Below are 16,657 nucleotides of genomic sequence, written 5' to 3'. Positions count from 1 at the left end.
CCCGGGAGGGACATGAGAATATCAGCACTACTTTACCTCAGAGGGGCACCATGAGCCCAAGTATGCAAAATACATAGGTCTCACATATTACAGTGGAAGGATCTCTAAATGCTGAAGACAGATGAAAGTTTTTCATCCTCCTACAAAATCTTAGCAAATGTTGCCCACACTTATCTCTGTCCTCACACCTCTCCATCTACTTTCATCCTCTTTTAAACCTGCTTTCCATTCCCTGCTTCATTTAGCACAAGGAACATAATGCTTTACATGTGTGAAGGTGCCCTCTAGGACGCTGCAGAATCAAAGACAAGTGAATATAAAATAATGTATTATATTTCAAATTTATATTTGGATACACAAATGATATCTCATCACAGTTTCTGGAAATGGCTCTCATGCTCCACAACATGAGTTCATTGCTGTCCACAGTAGCATTAGCCAGTCACAAGGAAGCCTTAAAGGAAGCACATTACAAGGACTGATTACGGCTTCCCCCAAGCTTGGAGCTTAGGCCTGCTTTGGAGCAGTGGGACTGCCCTGCCTGGCCACAGGCAGAGGCAGGGGCACAGCACTGCCCGAGACCCCACTGACCATTTGTCACAGCACAGTGGCTGCTGTGTCTTTCTGCAGGACTTAATGGGGGTCTGTAAGAAAGGTGAGGCCAGGCTCTTCAGTAGGGCCTGTAGCAACAGGAAAAGGGGGGATGGTTTTAAACTGAGAGGAGATTTAGACCAGGTATTAGGAAAAGGTTTATACAGTGAGGGCGCTGAGGCCCTGGCACATATTGCCCAGAAAAGCTGTGGCCGCTCCATCCCTGGAAGTGTTCAGGACCAGGCTGGACAGGGCTTGGAGCAATCTGGTCTAATGGAAGGCATCCCTGCCCACAGCATGGGGTGGGACTGGATGGGCTTTAAGGTCTCTTCCAACCCAAACCACTCTAGGATTCTATCTTGCCTCTAACCACTGCCCAGTAGCTTTAAGGTAAATACAAAACACTCACTTAAGACCCTTTTTAAAATGCAGCTGCAAATGGCTCCAAGTCCTCTGTGTATTTTATGTTTCATTATCACGTTTTGTACTTTCCTTGTGGTCCTTTGTGGTTTCCTTCAGATTGATTAAATGCTGTGTAAACCTTCCAGGTAAGGAATTTGTTATCTCTTTGGCAAGATCCAGCTGTACTAAGCTGTGTACATTTACAACACCATATAAAAGATTAGTGCTTTATTGGCCACTGAAGCATTGCTAGTTAATAATCTTTAATGTGGCAGTTATTTATCCAGTCGTAAACAGAGCACTGCTGCCAAGCCAAGTCAAATAAACACTATGGAAATCCTTCATCTTAAAAATGAACAAATTTCTGTCCCAGCCATTGTAGGCTTTGCAAAAAAAAAAAAAACAACAAACAAACAAAAAACCCCACAAAAACCAGACACATTGTTACTGAGCACAAAAGTAGTCAGATTTTAGAGTTTTCCTAAAGCAACAATTGTTCCTAGAATTTGCGCTGAGCTTTTCCCAGGCCCCAGCGCAGAAGCACAGCCTGAGTTCTCCTCATGCAGCACTGCTGTACATGGGATGATGACCAAGGAGCCAAGTAAGAGCTAAGGCTTAATATCTACAGTCTATGCTGTGTACCCTCTGTGTCATCTCTGTGGATGGAGAGCTGCATAGCTGACATCAGGAAAGGTTCTGAAGGAGCAAGTCCAGTGGAGATGTAATGATCCTGCTCTGGCTATGAAGAATGAAGCAAATGAAAACAAAGTTGTGTAGCAATGCATCTGTATAACAGGCCATTTTGATGCACCAGCCAAACTGTTTGTGAGAAATCTCATCAAGCAACTAGAAGTCTTGTTTTCAGGGTTCTCAGGCATTCATCAAGATTACTGGGAAAATAACAAGATTAAAATAAGAACAGAGAGCCTGAGAAATTGTCCACAAAGAATGTAAACCCTAGATACAGAAGACACGATGTGACGATGGACATTTGACCAATTGGATGTCTTAAAGGAGATGTACCTGCCTCTTAGACAAGCGACTTAGCCAACCGAGAGATGTGTGCCCACACGGGCCAGAGACTGAGAATCAATAATTTGAGTTGTATTGTAAACAATAAACAGCTTCTGGTGAAATCATATTGGTTCGCTATTCAGTGGCCCTTATCCCCCTGCAAGTTGTATGACCAGAACTTTGAAGGACACCATAAAAAAAACAAAACAAAACAAAAAACCAAAAAAAAACCCCTCCTCACCACAAACGAACAAAACCAAAACAAAACACAAATAAACCACGAAACAACTTTTTCCTGATTAGGGGTCATACAGATATTAAAATGCACAACCCTGCATATGCTAATTGACTTAATTAAGTACATCAGCCCCACATATCTTACTGTATTATGCTGCTGTCTGCTTAGATCATGCTATATGTGAAGAAGGAGCTGGGGGATGAGACTGGGCTGTACATAAGGAGGGTAAAAATTTCACCTAGTTAGGAGGAAGACCCAGAAGAACCTCAGAGACAGTTCATGGGCTTCTACTCTCCTCTCCCTCCTCCCAAGCATTCATTGTAAGCATAAGATGATGATGATTATTATTACCTGCGCTAACACTATACTATTGTTACTGTTAGAACTCTATCACAGCTAGTGCATCCATCTTGGGCAATTCCAAATCTGTATTTCACAGAATCCCAGAATCTCAGAATGGTTTGGGCTGGAAAAGATTTCAAAGCTCATCCAATTTAACCCCCTGCCATGAGCAGGGACACCTTCCACTATCCCAGGTTACTCCAAGTCCAACCTGGCCTTGAACACCTCCAGGCATGGGGCAGCCAAAACTTCTCAGGGAAATGTGTGCCAGGGCCTTACCATCCTCTGACTAAAGATTTTTTTCTGAAAATCTAACCAAAACAAACTACCTTACAGTTATTCCCCCTTTCTATTTCCCCTTGCATTTCTGCTACTTCAATAAACCACACTCTTCATTAATCTGTGACAGTGAAAGTTTTTATTGAACATTACCAGACTCAGTGTTGATCATGCCCTCTTTAAGAACCTGTGCACATGGAAGTTCCTATTCAACACAACCACTTATAGTGCCAAACTGGTTATAATCAGAGCTTAAGGCCAGCTACCCTCACCCTCTCTGATCAACCAGCTGGCTGACAAGGGGTTTCTTTTCCACCAAATTTCTAGACTCTTATCACAATACTGGTGCAACCACCCTGTCCGCCCCACACTGCCCCTTCCTGTCACCCACCAACCCTCAAAGTCCCTATCACCCCTCTCAGCCTTCATCACCCCTCACACTCCCTCAGTTTTGGCCTGTACACCCCTCACAGTCCTTCACTGTCACCCCTCCCAGCCTGCTGTTCCTCCAAAGCTCCCATCAGCCCTCACAGCCTCCCTCACCACCCTTCCATCGCCCCTCACAGCCCCTCACAGCGCGCCCCACTCCGCACGGCCCCGCTCGGTTCCAGCGCCGGGGACGCTCCGCGCGTGCCCGACCGGCCCGGCGGGACCGCGTGCGCGCGCCCTTCCCACGGCTGCCGCGCCCTCTGCGCAGGCGCGGCCGCTCGCGCCCCCGGTCCCGCCGGACGCGGCCCGGAGCGGCGGAGAGCGGTGAGGCTTCGAGGGGGCGGGCAGCGAGGGCGAGCTCGAGGAGCCGACCCAGGGAGATGGAGCTCGGTGTCGGGCGGTGGCATCGCGGCGGCATCCTCCAGCGAGCGGCCAGGAGGGACCCGGAGGGGGCCGGCTGTGAGACCGGCCTTCGTCGGGTCCCCGTGGCCGGGCCGCGGGTCGCTGGCCGTGCCCGTGCGAGACCAGGCAGCAGCTGCGGGGGAGACTCGGGCGCGGGCCCAGCCGCTGTGTCTGTCCGTGGGCTCCAGAACGCAGGGCGGAACCTCCGGGGGTGTCAGTGACCGGAGAGCGGGCGCGGGTCCCTGCGGCGGGCTGGCCGTGGGGGCTCTGGGCTGCGCCTGGGGGCTGGTTCGGTGTGTGGAGGGGCTGAAAGGTGTTTAAATGGCTTGTGCGAGCCTCAGGTGCCGGTCACTGCCTCAGGCGGTCCTCTCACTGCTGGTGACGCTCGCCCCAACACGCAGAGCTTACACCTATTCTGCCAGCCCACCCCCGCAGCGGGGCAGCTGATCCTCTCTCTAAAGAGAGCTCTCTAAACCCAGCACTTGTGTTTTGCAGCCTCTGGCCTTCCATGTTTTTGAAATTTCTATAATGCAAGTAGAAATTTGTTGTGAGTTTGTTTTCACATTATTCTTTCTGGCCCATCCTTCAGTGAAAATTGCTGCTAAAATATTGGGACTGGCACACTGTTAGGCACCAAACACCAACTTTAGAGTGCTGGCTAGAACCTGCCAAAATGCTCCCCGGCCTCTCTGGGCCTGTGAACAAGCGATCAATAATAGCCGGGTGGATGCAGCATATTCAGCTGATTCCCGTCCCAGGGCAGCGGGAGGGATGACACCTCTCAGGTACTGTGTAATTCAGATGAGAGAAAAATGGGACCTTCGCCTTTAAACTGTATTATCTCAATCCTTGTGTTTTTATCTCCAAATCCTACAACAAGCTGGAGCATCTGAAAGCTTCTCTGCCTTGGGAGAAATCCCAGTAGGATTTTCAGAACATCCAAGAGTACCCAGAGCACAGAAATAACATGGATCATATCTAGGGCACTGTATTACCAGAATAGGGAATTCCGTTGTTGGAATTTCCTTCTATCTGTAATCACTGGCTGTTAGACTGTTGCAAAAGATTTCTCCAGGATAGTTACTCAGGAATAGCAGTGATTACTCGAGTCCAAGGATTCCAGCAACATTTTATGGTAACTCTTTGTTCTTTCCAAGCAGTACATGATACTTGTATGCTTCGTAATTTTCGAAACAGTTGTGGATGGTATTGCACAATAGTTAGCTATTGAAAAGCCTTGTAGTGAATGTCTTTTCTGTCATTATTATTTGAAAGTTTGCAGGTGTTCTTGTGGCCAGAAATTTTAACTCAAAGGAAAACAGCTTTCTCCCTGTTTTTTCTTTTTTGGGGAGGAGTTGGTTTGTTTATTTTGGGGGTTGTTGTTTTGGGTTTGGGGGTTTTCTTTTTGTGGTGGTGGTTTTTTTGGTGGTTGTTTTGTTCTTTGTTTCTGGGGGTTTGTTTGTTTGGGGGTTTTTGCTGTTAATGATTAAATGCTGCCAAGTAAATGTTTCTAGCAGGCTGTTTGTGGATTGTCACATATTTAAGTACCTCTGCTCTTCCCAGCTCACTCCTTTTGTTGTGACCTTTGTTGTCTCCCCTTGGTTGTATTTGTTTATTTGCTCTGTTAATCTGAAATCTTTAAGGGTCTCCATTCTCTGATCCCCCTGTTACTTGGACTATAAAGAAAAATGGGAAAAGAAGCTATCCTTGCACTAATATAACTGTCTGTATATTTAAGGCAAGCAAAGCAAACCAGTCCACACTACATGGATGTCTCACTATCTCCAATACCAAGGTTATTGCAATCTGATAATGCATTGTTTAGGCACTATTTTTGTATTGTATGCATTATCTGGCATTTGTTTAGGTTGTAAGTACCTTGCTGTAGTGCTAAAGCCACATACAGTCAGATAAGAACGTTATTGGTAACATACCGTAAGTTAGGTCCTTGCTGTTCTTCTGGCTCTATAGAATTCCCCCTGCCCTCCTTGTTAGGTTGGAGAGGCAGCTGGAACTGCTGCTCTTGGGCTGTGGGCTGCATGCTCAGGCACAGATAAGTGTGTGTTACCACTCAAAATTGATAAACTTGTTAATGGTCTGAAAGAAAAATAACTCCTTATATTTTGTCTATACAGCCTTAAATTGAGACTAAAGAACTACAGTTTCTCTCAAATTCATTTGGAGATACCTTTATTTTCAGGTTTATTTGCAGTAGTCTGACCCAATTGCATGAAGTGTGTTGGCAGATGCAGTGGGTTTTGTTGCGGAAGGTGGTGTTCTTGAGCTATTTCCTGCTTTGGTACTTGACCAGACAGTCACCTGACACAAAAATAGATCTCATTGCACTATAATTAATGACTGACTGGCTTGGAGTCCACATGTGTTGGTGGGAATATGTGCTGGTGAGGTCCAGTTCTGGACTCAAATGTTTTAAAATCTCTAATTTTAAGATATGGAAGTGTGTATATCTGTGGTGTTCACACTCTTAGGCTTGAACATAAATCGTTTGTTGTCCTTCCTCCTGCTTAAACTTTTGCAATTAGAGAATTGCCTGAACTTTCAGACATGTTGTAAAAGACTATGAACTGTTGATTCCCACTGTCTTGGGAAGGAGACTCAGGAGAAATCTGGGAGTCTGCCGATATCTGTGTTAAGGAGTGTGCTGAATAGTGCTTGGGGTGTGGGCAGCTACATCACCATGGAGTGGTTTGGGTTGGAAGGGCCCTTAAGGCCCGTTTCATTCCACCCCTGCCCTGGGCAGGGACACCTTCCACTGTCCCAGGTTGCTCCAAGCTCCATCCAACCTGGCCTTGGACACTGCCAGGGATCCAGGGGCAGCCACAGCTGCCCTGGGTAACCTGTGCCAGGGCCTCCCCACCCTCACAGGAAAGAATTTCTTCCTGATAGCTAATCTAAACTTACTCTCTCTCAGTGTAAAACCCTTTCTTCCTCTTCTGATTCTGTTGTCAAATAAGTGTAACTTTGGTGTAGCAGCCAAAATCCAACACTTCATTATTTTGTTATGTTTTTATGGGGAAAACAATTTAAAGAAGAAATAATTTGTACACAAGTACAAGTGTAGTGACTGTGTTTCAGACAACTTGTAGTGTGTGGCCAAATCTGCCATGCTGTCAACCTTTTGAAAAGAAAAATAACGTTCAGATTATATTTAATTTTTCTACCAAGTAGGACAAAGGCCAGATACCAACTCTCAGCAAATCAGTTCTTCTAACCTCATAGTTTGCTGCATATCTTCAGAGTATGGTTGGGTTTGTTTCAGAACTGGGGATCCAAACACTGCAGAGCTGGAATTCCAAAATCACATACCTGTTAGTCCCCTGAAGAGAGACACTTTCCAGAGATTGCCTATTTCGTGCAGACTTTATACGTCCTGTATAGAATAGGGAGAGGTAAAAGTATTTGTGACACAGCTGCAATCCTGTTTGTGATTTTAGAGACTGAAATTAGTTGTTTATGCTGCAAGCACTTTAATAATATGGTTAATTAGCTTTTCTTTTTAGTGAGGATATTTGTCACCTTGTTTTCTATAGCACAATTTCAAGTATGAAGGTTGGAAGCTGTGCATGCAGATACCTTTTTTTTTAAAGGTGTGAAGGTCAGTGGTGCACCTGATGCACCACAACAGTGTTGCCCAGTGCACTGTTTAAAAACCAGTCTAATTTTACAGATTATTTTTCTCCTCACAAACAGGCCCAACAGAGGGGAATAAGTTATAAGAAGATATATACAATGACAAGTTCTAAGGTAAGGGTTAATAAAAGCACTTCCGTCTGAGTGGTGGAGGAGTTTGGGGGAGTTCGTTTTGTTTAATATTTTTGTTTTGTAATATCTTTACTCCATAAACAAAATGTTTGTTTTCTAATCTGTCCCCTGTGGAGACAGGATTCCTGCTCCTGGTTTACATTTCAATATGCCTGTATCCTCCAGGTGAGAGACTTGGAATCCATTGGCCAGTGAAGTGCCACTGGAGAGAGGTGTATGTGTGTCAGGTGTGTTAAATCCCTTCAGGTTTGCTCAGAACAAGCACATGGGTACAGAGCACCCTCAACAGCAAAGCTTCCTGTAAACCCTGTGCCATGGACCCTGAACTCTTTGATAGGGCCAGTCTCCCAAAGTTCTCTCCCCAGATAGACTAGAAGATTAGCAAAATACACTATTAGTAAGATTATAAACTGGCAACCAGGCTGTTGTTAAAAATGTCCTTTGATTTTGAGATTACAATCAAAATAATACGGGACTAGTTTGGGATTCCACACTCATCAATTTTTCATTACAAGGTGCTGTTTCTGTACCTTTGTGCTGCACAAGAGTGTTAGTTGCTACTCTTTTAATGGAGCATAAGTTTAGAAAGATGACAGAAATAAGTACCAAAATAAAGTAATGTGTTGTTCCAGTTCCCCAAAATGGAGCTGTTGGCTGAGCTGCTCCTTTGCTTGTAAATTGTAGTTGGTATCTGAATATCTCCCCTGTATAGGGTAATTTATACTTTATTTCAGGAAAGGGTCATTCCTTACAAGGCATTCCAGATTATTGAAGCTTTTCTCCTGAGCAATATCAGAAGAAAGGAATAAAATCTGTAGGGTTTTGCAGAACTGGAAGAAAATAAAGTTCTGAGTGAAATGACAGCTTAACTTTAATTTTTATATGCTCATTTTACTGTAAATTGACTTTTGCTTTCCAAGAGAAAACTGCTGTGCCCTTATACTTAGTGTAGACAATAATGAAATACTCTGAGATGACAAGATTTCCCTACCCTGTTTTAGTTGCTGGCTGAATTATGGGAGCACAGATCTCCCCTGGAATAAACAAGTTGTAGGGATAGCTGCTGGTAGGAATAAAGTGTACATCTCCATTTACTACAGAGTCGAGGAGTGTACGCAGTGATTTCCATAGGCTCAGCAAAGATTAAGGATTTGTGTGCTCCATTACACCAGGGTTACTGCTGCATTCACCCATTTCCCAATTTAAGTACCCCTTAAGCTCTCCTGCACTGCCCTTTAAGGCTTTGTATGTTCATGTATTGCAGAGGGGGTCTTAAATCACTATAAACATGTCTTACCAGTTAATTTTACAGGAGAACTAACCTGGCATAATTATCCACATTGATACTTGAATTGTTTTGACTAAATTGCCTTTCTGTTTTATTTTAAAGATGATATGGGAAATTGGGACATTGGCTGGTTTCGTTAACAAACTTTAAATGGCACCATTCATATTTTGTACCTTTTGCATGAGAGAATGTCCAGCAGTCTTCTGTGTGAGTGTATTTTTGATAAATATGGATATTGTGGGGAAATTTATTCTAAGCATTAGTTTTTAAAAATTGGATATGATTTGGCATATTGTATATATACAGTATGTTGCCATGGACTGGGAAAGGCTTCTTGGTAAACATCTTTCCTAGGGATGCCCTTTTACTGGTATCTCAGATTGTGTCTCCTGCTTGTAAAAATCTGTCTGTATTTGCATTCGTGCTGTCAGCTGCTGTTCTGGACCTGGAGAAACTCTGAATGTAAAAGAAATAGCACATGGCTGCATGTACCTGTAAAGTACATGTTCCTGCACCTTCTGGCTTAGATAAGAGGAATATGAATAAATCATTGTTTGACAGAAACCAATGCAGACACTGTGTCTAAGAGGAGAACATATAATCAACAGATATTTAAATACATTTTTCTGCCAGTAAATGTAGTGGAAGAGGGTCTTGTAGTGATACATGTCAAATTGACAGCATCCAGTGCAACAGAGAGGGAAAAGGAATTGGATTATTGTGTATGGATTTGATACCATGTCAGATTTTTCACTGACAGTCAGCTCTGTCTTTGGTTCTATGTAGTTGACTGTACTTTCAAACAGAGAAAGATATAAACTGAGGTGTTATGGGAAAATTAAAATAATAAGAGCAAAGACGGTATGTTCAGAGTCAGAGTTTGCTGTTGAAGGGAGACATGTTTGTAGTTATTTCCAGTTTTGTACCAAAGAGAAGACATAATTAGCATGAGGTGATTAATTTTTTCAGCCTTGTGGTTTGGAAGGACCAAGAGGAAAACTCAGACAATGTAGTTGAAAAATTGTATTGATTTTTTGCACTATTTTGACAGATATCTTTTTTTTAATGGATCATTTTTAATGCATCAGATAAGATAGTTTTGCAGGTTAAGGACACTTTTCTTTTGGTCTGGAGGGAAAAAAGGTAGGAATTACCCTCTCTTTGATTTTACTGTTTGTTCCTTGAGTGTTTTTACGGTATAGGCCAGAAGGAAAGCTACTGACCTATGGCTTTGATAACATTTACCTCCAATATCCTCTTACAATGCTCTGCTCTTTAGCCTTTTTGAACCTTTGTGGAGCCATTAGCCATTTTTTTTCTCTTACATTTTTCAACAAAAATGTGTTGTGTTTTTCCCCAGACTTTTATCTTGTTTGGTTGTGTGTTTACCTTGTGTCTTTTTGGTAACTTACCACTCAGAGCAGCCACATGGACTGGATATCAAAAGTGCTTGTCATCCCATCCCAAAGATGGGAGGGGATGTTTTGTATTGAAATGCTTGCAGCTATGAGATGTATTTAAATTAGATACTAGGAAGATATTCTTTACACAAAGGGTGGTGAGGCCCTGGCACAGGGTGCCCAGAGAGGCCGGGCTTGCCCCATCCCTGGAAGTGCCCGGGTCCAGGTTGGACAGGGCTTGGAGCAACCTTGGATAGTGAAAGGTGTTCTTACCCATGGCAGGGGGGCTGGCATGAGATGATCTTTAAGGTGTCTTCTAACCCAAACCATTCCATGATTCTATGGTGTACACATTCTCTTAAATATAAGCTACTATCACTTACCTGCCTAGCAGTGAAGAACTGCGTCTGAACGTGTCTGAACTTTAGACCATAATAAAGTGCACAACAGATTAATTACAGATAATTTAAAGACTGTTTAAGAAGGTGATAGTATGTTCCTAAGAAAGAAAACATGGGATTTCAGGACAAACCCTCTGTTACTATGCTTCATATGCAGTAGTGATATCCCAAGAGAAATCATTAAATGCCTAAAAGTATTTGCTCTATAGAATGCTCTGATATCAGACTTTATCAGTTACTTGGGAAGGTTTTTTTAGACTTTGTCCTAAATGCATATAAAAAACCCAGCAGGAAGCATCCAATAATCTGCTATCACACTATTGCTAAACTTGTAATAGAACATTGTCAGGAATTTTATTGTGGTGCCTAGCTTGTGCACACAGAGTGCCCAGGGCACATCACAGAGATCGAACTGCATTTAACCACGTTAAAGCAATCCATCGAGTTCTGTGAATTCTGCTGGAAGGGATCATCACTGCACAATGCAGCCATGTGGTCCCACTCTGCATGAGATGAGCTGGTTGCTTTCTGGTGTTAAATGGAATGTTTAATTCAAGCTCTGAAACACATCTGCCCCAGGGAGGGATGACAGAGAACATCACTGAGGCCATACAAGTGACAAACCGTGCCTCTGATCAGGAGGTGTTTGGGTGCAGGGGGAACAATGTTGTCCAGTCTTGTTCCCAGGTCCATGTAGCAGAGATGTCAAGGTGTGCTGTTGTGAGTCCAGGCTTGGGAAAGCTGCAGCGTGCAGCTAAAATCCTAAAAAAAAAAAAAAATCCTAAAATCCTGGGGGAGGAGAGCGAAGCTGCCTGCCAGTTGTCTTTTGTTCTGCAGTTACTGCTACCTTACTGTGTCGCTTTGTGCTTCTGTCAGACTTCCCATTAGGAAGCAAGCATATCAGGGTGATTGAGTATTCCTAAAGGGTGGAATTCATCTCCTTAGACTTTTGGAGTTAATTTCCTCTTACTAGGAAAAGCACTACTAGCAAGCAGTCTTGAGGAAGCAGTTCTCATTATCTCTTCATGTGCCTTCTGCATGGATTAGTTTCACAAGGTTATGAAAAAGAGTGAATCTGAATCTTTTCCATGCCTGCCACACTGGCCAGAAATATAAACACCAAATGATATGCTGCAGGTCTGGAGGATTACGTTACTCTTGATTTGCAGGACAGCAAAAGAGAATATTAGCTTTCTGTTAGAACCTTATAAAAATGCCTGCAAAATGTTGATTGTCACTGTATCTTGCATAGCAAAGAGCCGAATCCAAGTTGGTGTAACTGCCCATGCACAAGATGAAAAATGTAATTTTCAAAGTTTGGTAGTTGCTGTTAGAGAACAGCTACACTAGATTTAAATAAAGTGGCTTAATAATCTTCTAAACTGTAGGCAGACTTTCAGAACACAAAGTTTCAAGAATACCTAAATGGAATGGGGAACCAGGATCTCCTGATTAATTATAGGTTGGATTTTTTAGGACATTCTCTTGTGTTTATTAAAAGCAATATCAAATAATGTAATCTCAGGCGTTAACCAAGTTGGAATTTATTTTTAAGAAGTTTAAACTGTGAATATTTCACTAGTGTAGAGTATTTAATGTACTCTCAATTTCAAAGAAATAATTGCCCTCTGAGTTAGGTGTAGTTCAGATATTTCAGTTTGCTAGTTCCTGCATTTTGGAAAGAAAAAACAAACCCCTTTAATAATAAAATAATTATACTAAATAATAAAATTGTTGAAGTTGCCCTCAGCCATGTTATTTTTAGTAAAATTGAAACCTTATATTCCCCATCCTGAAAGTAAGTAATAATTCAAATCTTTTTTCTGATGTGTTTTTAGACACTTCCATAGAATTTTTCTTCATAGGCAGTATGGGAAATTGCCTGTCACGCTTGGCTTCACTGCTGTGTATTTTATACAGATTCAGACAGCTTTCAGCAGTCTTCTGAAAGCAGTCCAAAAGACAATGGGAAAAGCTAAGGGAACGAAATGGAAAATGTGGCTAGGTTAGCAAGCTAAATATTTCCTGAAAATTCAGTCACTGACTTCAAATCAAGCAGGTTACTATGGTCTTCACTTGGGTTTGAATTTTAATGATTGCTTGCCTGCTTCAGAGTCTAAACTTAACCTTGAAAAAGCTCTTGTGCTGCAGCTATTGTTGGCAGATCCTCAGCAGGCATTTTTCTAGTTCTACTTCTGTACTTGCCTTTTTTTTTTTTATATTGCACTTACCTGAAGAGCTCTGTTAAAAATGAATAAATCTAACAATTTACAATTCTGGGGCAGGTACTAAGAAGAAAGGTCTTTCTCCTGTTTCTGTTCTTCTCTGTTAACTCTGGCTTTTTTTTAAAGTCAGTCTGATTAGAAAGGATAATGACTGCTTACCCTTAGTACAGAACTTTAAAGCTTTGTGGCTTCTCAGAGAAGCTGTGTCTGCCCCATTCTTGGAAGTGTCCAAGGCCAGGCTGGACAGGGCTTGGAGCAACCTGGAACAGTGGAAGCTGTCCCTGACGATGGCAGGGGGTGGAATGAGATGGGCTTTGAAGTCCCTTCCAACCCAAACCAGTCTGTGATTTATGGTTGTTATGAATAATGCAATTTTTTTTGCTAGTTTTTACAATGCCCTTACCATTCCATGCTAATACATACTAGACCACGTTTCAGTTCTGTGTAGTTCAGGTGCTCATCCATCCATGTCCAGTTAGGGGATATTTACCATAACATGATGCTGACTTCTCTAAAGCAGGAGGGGAGGGAAAGAGGTTTGCTGCAATAAGGGTCTGTAAATTAGTCTCTCTACCCTATGTATATATAAACATTTCATTCTGAAATATTTTTTCTCTTCTGCCTGTCTTACCCCTCCTTTGTATGGAGGGGTAAACAAGGTAGTTTAGGTGAATATGGGGCTTTGTGACACAACTGCACTCCCACACAGCCATCTTCTAGTTTTACTCCCTAACTGAAACTCCAGCCTCCAAATACAAGTCTGTACTGCCTGCTTGATTCCTTGTGGTGAGAGGGATGGGCAGGAGGCAGCCCTGACTCACTAATTCTTGACTACTGAGGGCAAGACATCTTCTGTTTTTTCTTCCTGGCAGCCCAGAGTTAAACATTGCTCTTTACATGATTTCCAGAAGACTGAGAACTTGTCTCACAGGAGAGAGGGAGGACAATTCAGAAAGAGTTGAGGAGGAGTTGAAGCCTGGCTGGAATTTTCCTGAGATTTCTTGGGCTCCTCTCCTTTCACAAGTAAATCCTCCCTGTTTGAGGCCTGCTGGCTTACAGTAGCTGCTGGCAAGGTATCAGGAGCTATGCACCATTAGACTGAAGACACACATTCTGTTGGTTTTGCAAGCACAGTTGAGAGCTGGTCAGGCTCTGGTAGCCCTGACGAGGCCCAGTTGCTTTGCTGTCACTTTTTATTGCAGCATCTAGGCCTGTGAAAAGCATAACCAGCCAGACCTACTTGCATACCCCACAGATTTATCCCAGCCAAAATATGTATAAAACTGTGAGCTCAAATTAAAACATCTGGCAGTCTGACTGCCATCCTCTAGCCATGGATGTCAGTGAGCTTTAAGAGCACATATTCATCAAATTCATTAGTTTCTGGAATGGGCAGTAATTTCTGCAGTGAAAAATGTCTCTGATGCAGCCTCTAAATATGCCTGTGTATCTCAGAAAATAAGACAGGAGAAGAAAATTTACAGGAAAAAAATAAAAGACAGCCAAGATGAATCTGAGTGTCTTAGAAGTTGTCTTATATGATGAGCATTTTATTTAACTCTCCTTAATATAAATCTAAGCAGTTCCCAAGGGATGATGGCAGAAGGTAGAAGCATGCTGGAGACTCCAGCAAGCAAAGGGCAGTGATAGTTTCTGCACTGAAGTGTCCAGGAGCAGAATAGTTCATCTCCCCATGCTTTTGTCACTGCAAAGTAGGATTAAATTTCTCTTCTACAAAAGAACCTTATTCTAGGATTTGAATTAAAAAATAGTGTTTCTGTGGTTCCCAGATGGAGAATTACAGAAAAATGTTCACTTCCCTGGAGCTGATGTTGGCTCTGCAATGGACTGGTGTCCTGCTGTTACTGGATCTCAAGGAAACACACTGAGCTTACACTGAGACCCCACAGCTGAACCCTGTAAGGTATCTCACTTTCAAAATTGGAGTCAGGACAATGTGCTGCTTCCTTTAATTACAGTCTGAGAATTAGTTTCAGATGTGGAAGAATGCAACAAAAAGAAATGGTGAGCATTTCTGTATTGCTCTTACACTCTAAGAAAGATGATCCAAAGCCAGTCTTCTTTTTATAAAAAAGCCCTGAATTAAATATGGTAGAGAAGAGCCATCCAAAAGCCTTCTCTGAAAGGCTCCTTCATACTACTGTCAAACTTTTAAGAGGAGTTAATTAAATTTGGGACTTAAATCAGCATGTGATTCCAAAATACCCAGGTTAGCATTTACTCAGAATCTAAAACTTTCTGGATTGGCTGCTATAGCTGCTTCAGGCAAAATGTTTATTTTCCTATGGTGCAGCTAGGAGGATGAGATCTCATCTTGATGGTGTCTATACTTTAAGAGTTTCAAATAATTTTTAAGCACCTGATTTATGGAAGATCATGCCAATAAATGTCAAGTTCCATGCATTTTTCAGTCTGTCAATACAGGAATGACTAAGGGTTCTTTGGAAGCCTTTCAGTGAACATTTTCACTGATTTAACCTTGCAATATAATAGCATTATATAGCATTATATAATAGCTCTATAATGTCTTCATTGAGCAAAACACACATGGGCACATGGGCAGAGGTTCCAGCACTTGACAGAGCTGCTGCAATAGTGGAGGTTATTGTGTGTCACCCTGGTTTTGAAGACTTTTCTAAGCCTTCTGTAATGTTCTTCATATTGTAGTCAGAATTTTTACTTTCTCCCAGTTTCTACTATAAACAATAGTTTGCTGTCTTTCATTGTTTACATATTTCTAGATGGAAGGAGAAAGATGATTGACAGTTGGCTTGACCAATGTGGTTTGAGAGGTGGAATTTCATCCTCCAATCCACAGGCCCCATAGGAAATGTATAAATTGAGTTTTGTAAATAAACTCGGCCCTTTTCTTCTGCTATGCACACCTGTGTATCCTCGTGTGATTCTTTTTGTGTCATCTGTGACAATTGTGCATCCTTTTGTGGCTTTGCATTGACTGATCAAAGCCTGTTTGGATATGGCCTTCAGTGGTCACAGCCATACTCACTGCTGAGACACAGGTGTGCTCTGAACCTGGAGCCAGCTGGTAGATCAGGTAAACCTGGCATGGGGCACTAGGAGCCAGACCCTGATGTTTCAGCTCCTAGTGCTGTCACAAAGGTGTCTGTGGCATCTCCAATGGGAGAGCTGTTGTGTGCCTGTGTGACAGGCCATGGCCAGCATCCAGAGCAGCACTTAGAAAATATAAGTGCTTTAGTGAAGGTGTTTGAAGCTGACTTGACCCTGTGCTGCAGCCAGGAAGCAGGGTTCTTGTCCTGCACAAGTCTTTCTTCCGGCACTAGCAATGATCTGACTGACTGTACAGCTGTACACAGTCACTGAGGTTGGAAAATACCTCCAAGACTGAGTCCAACCTTTGACCAATCACCACCTGATCAGCTAGACCAGAGCACTAATGTTACATCCAATCATTTCTTGAACACTTCCAGGGATATTTCTTGAACAATATTCAGGGACAGTGACTCCGCCACCTCCCTGGGCAGCCAGTTCCGATGTTTGACCACCCTTTCCATGAAGAAGTCTTACCCAATGGAAAAGAAAAATTGTACCAGATTAACAAGCTAATCTCAGTGACTGTGTGGTCACATAAGTGCTAGTACCAGCACAAAGAAATTACTCAGAGGACATTGCTGTGGTTAGTACAAGCACAGTATCTCTTCTTACTGGCCACACAGTCTCAGAACAGCATACACTACTTGTGAGACTGTATCCTTCTAGTATAAGTTTCACTTATACTTCCCCAGAGAATTGGAAAGAGAGATTGCAAACTGAACATACTTTGCAATATTTTTTTTTTTTTGCAGTGGGAGTCTTCTGTTCTT

At 42.6% G+C, this 16,657-nt stretch overlaps 1 protein-coding gene across 3 annotated transcripts in view; it reads left to right on the top strand.

Annotated features, from left to right (window-relative positions):
* The first annotated feature begins 3,530 nt into the window (after positions 1–3,530).
* The window catches only part of TBC1D24 (TBC1 domain family member 24), a 33,454-nt gene continuing 20,327 nt past the window's right edge, over positions 3,531–16,657 (top strand). For 2 of the 3 annotated variants that reach the window (XM_063414186.1, XM_063414184.1), the window contains exon 1: positions 3,531–3,619. The gene's annotated coding sequence lies outside the window, so the exon portion shown is untranslated. Of the gene's footprint in view, positions 3,620–7,419; positions 7,463–16,657 lie in introns of those variants that run through there. The other variant, XM_063414185.1, reaches the window with a different exon arrangement.

This window comes from Prinia subflava, chromosome 17 (assembly GCF_021018805.1).
Source record: "Prinia subflava isolate CZ2003 ecotype Zambia chromosome 17, Cam_Psub_1.2, whole genome shotgun sequence".
Classification (NCBI taxonomy): Eukaryota; Metazoa; Chordata; class Aves; order Passeriformes; family Cisticolidae; genus Prinia; species Prinia subflava.
Note: the sequence above shows the minus strand (reverse complement) of the source record. Positions and strands in the feature narration are given on the sequence as shown.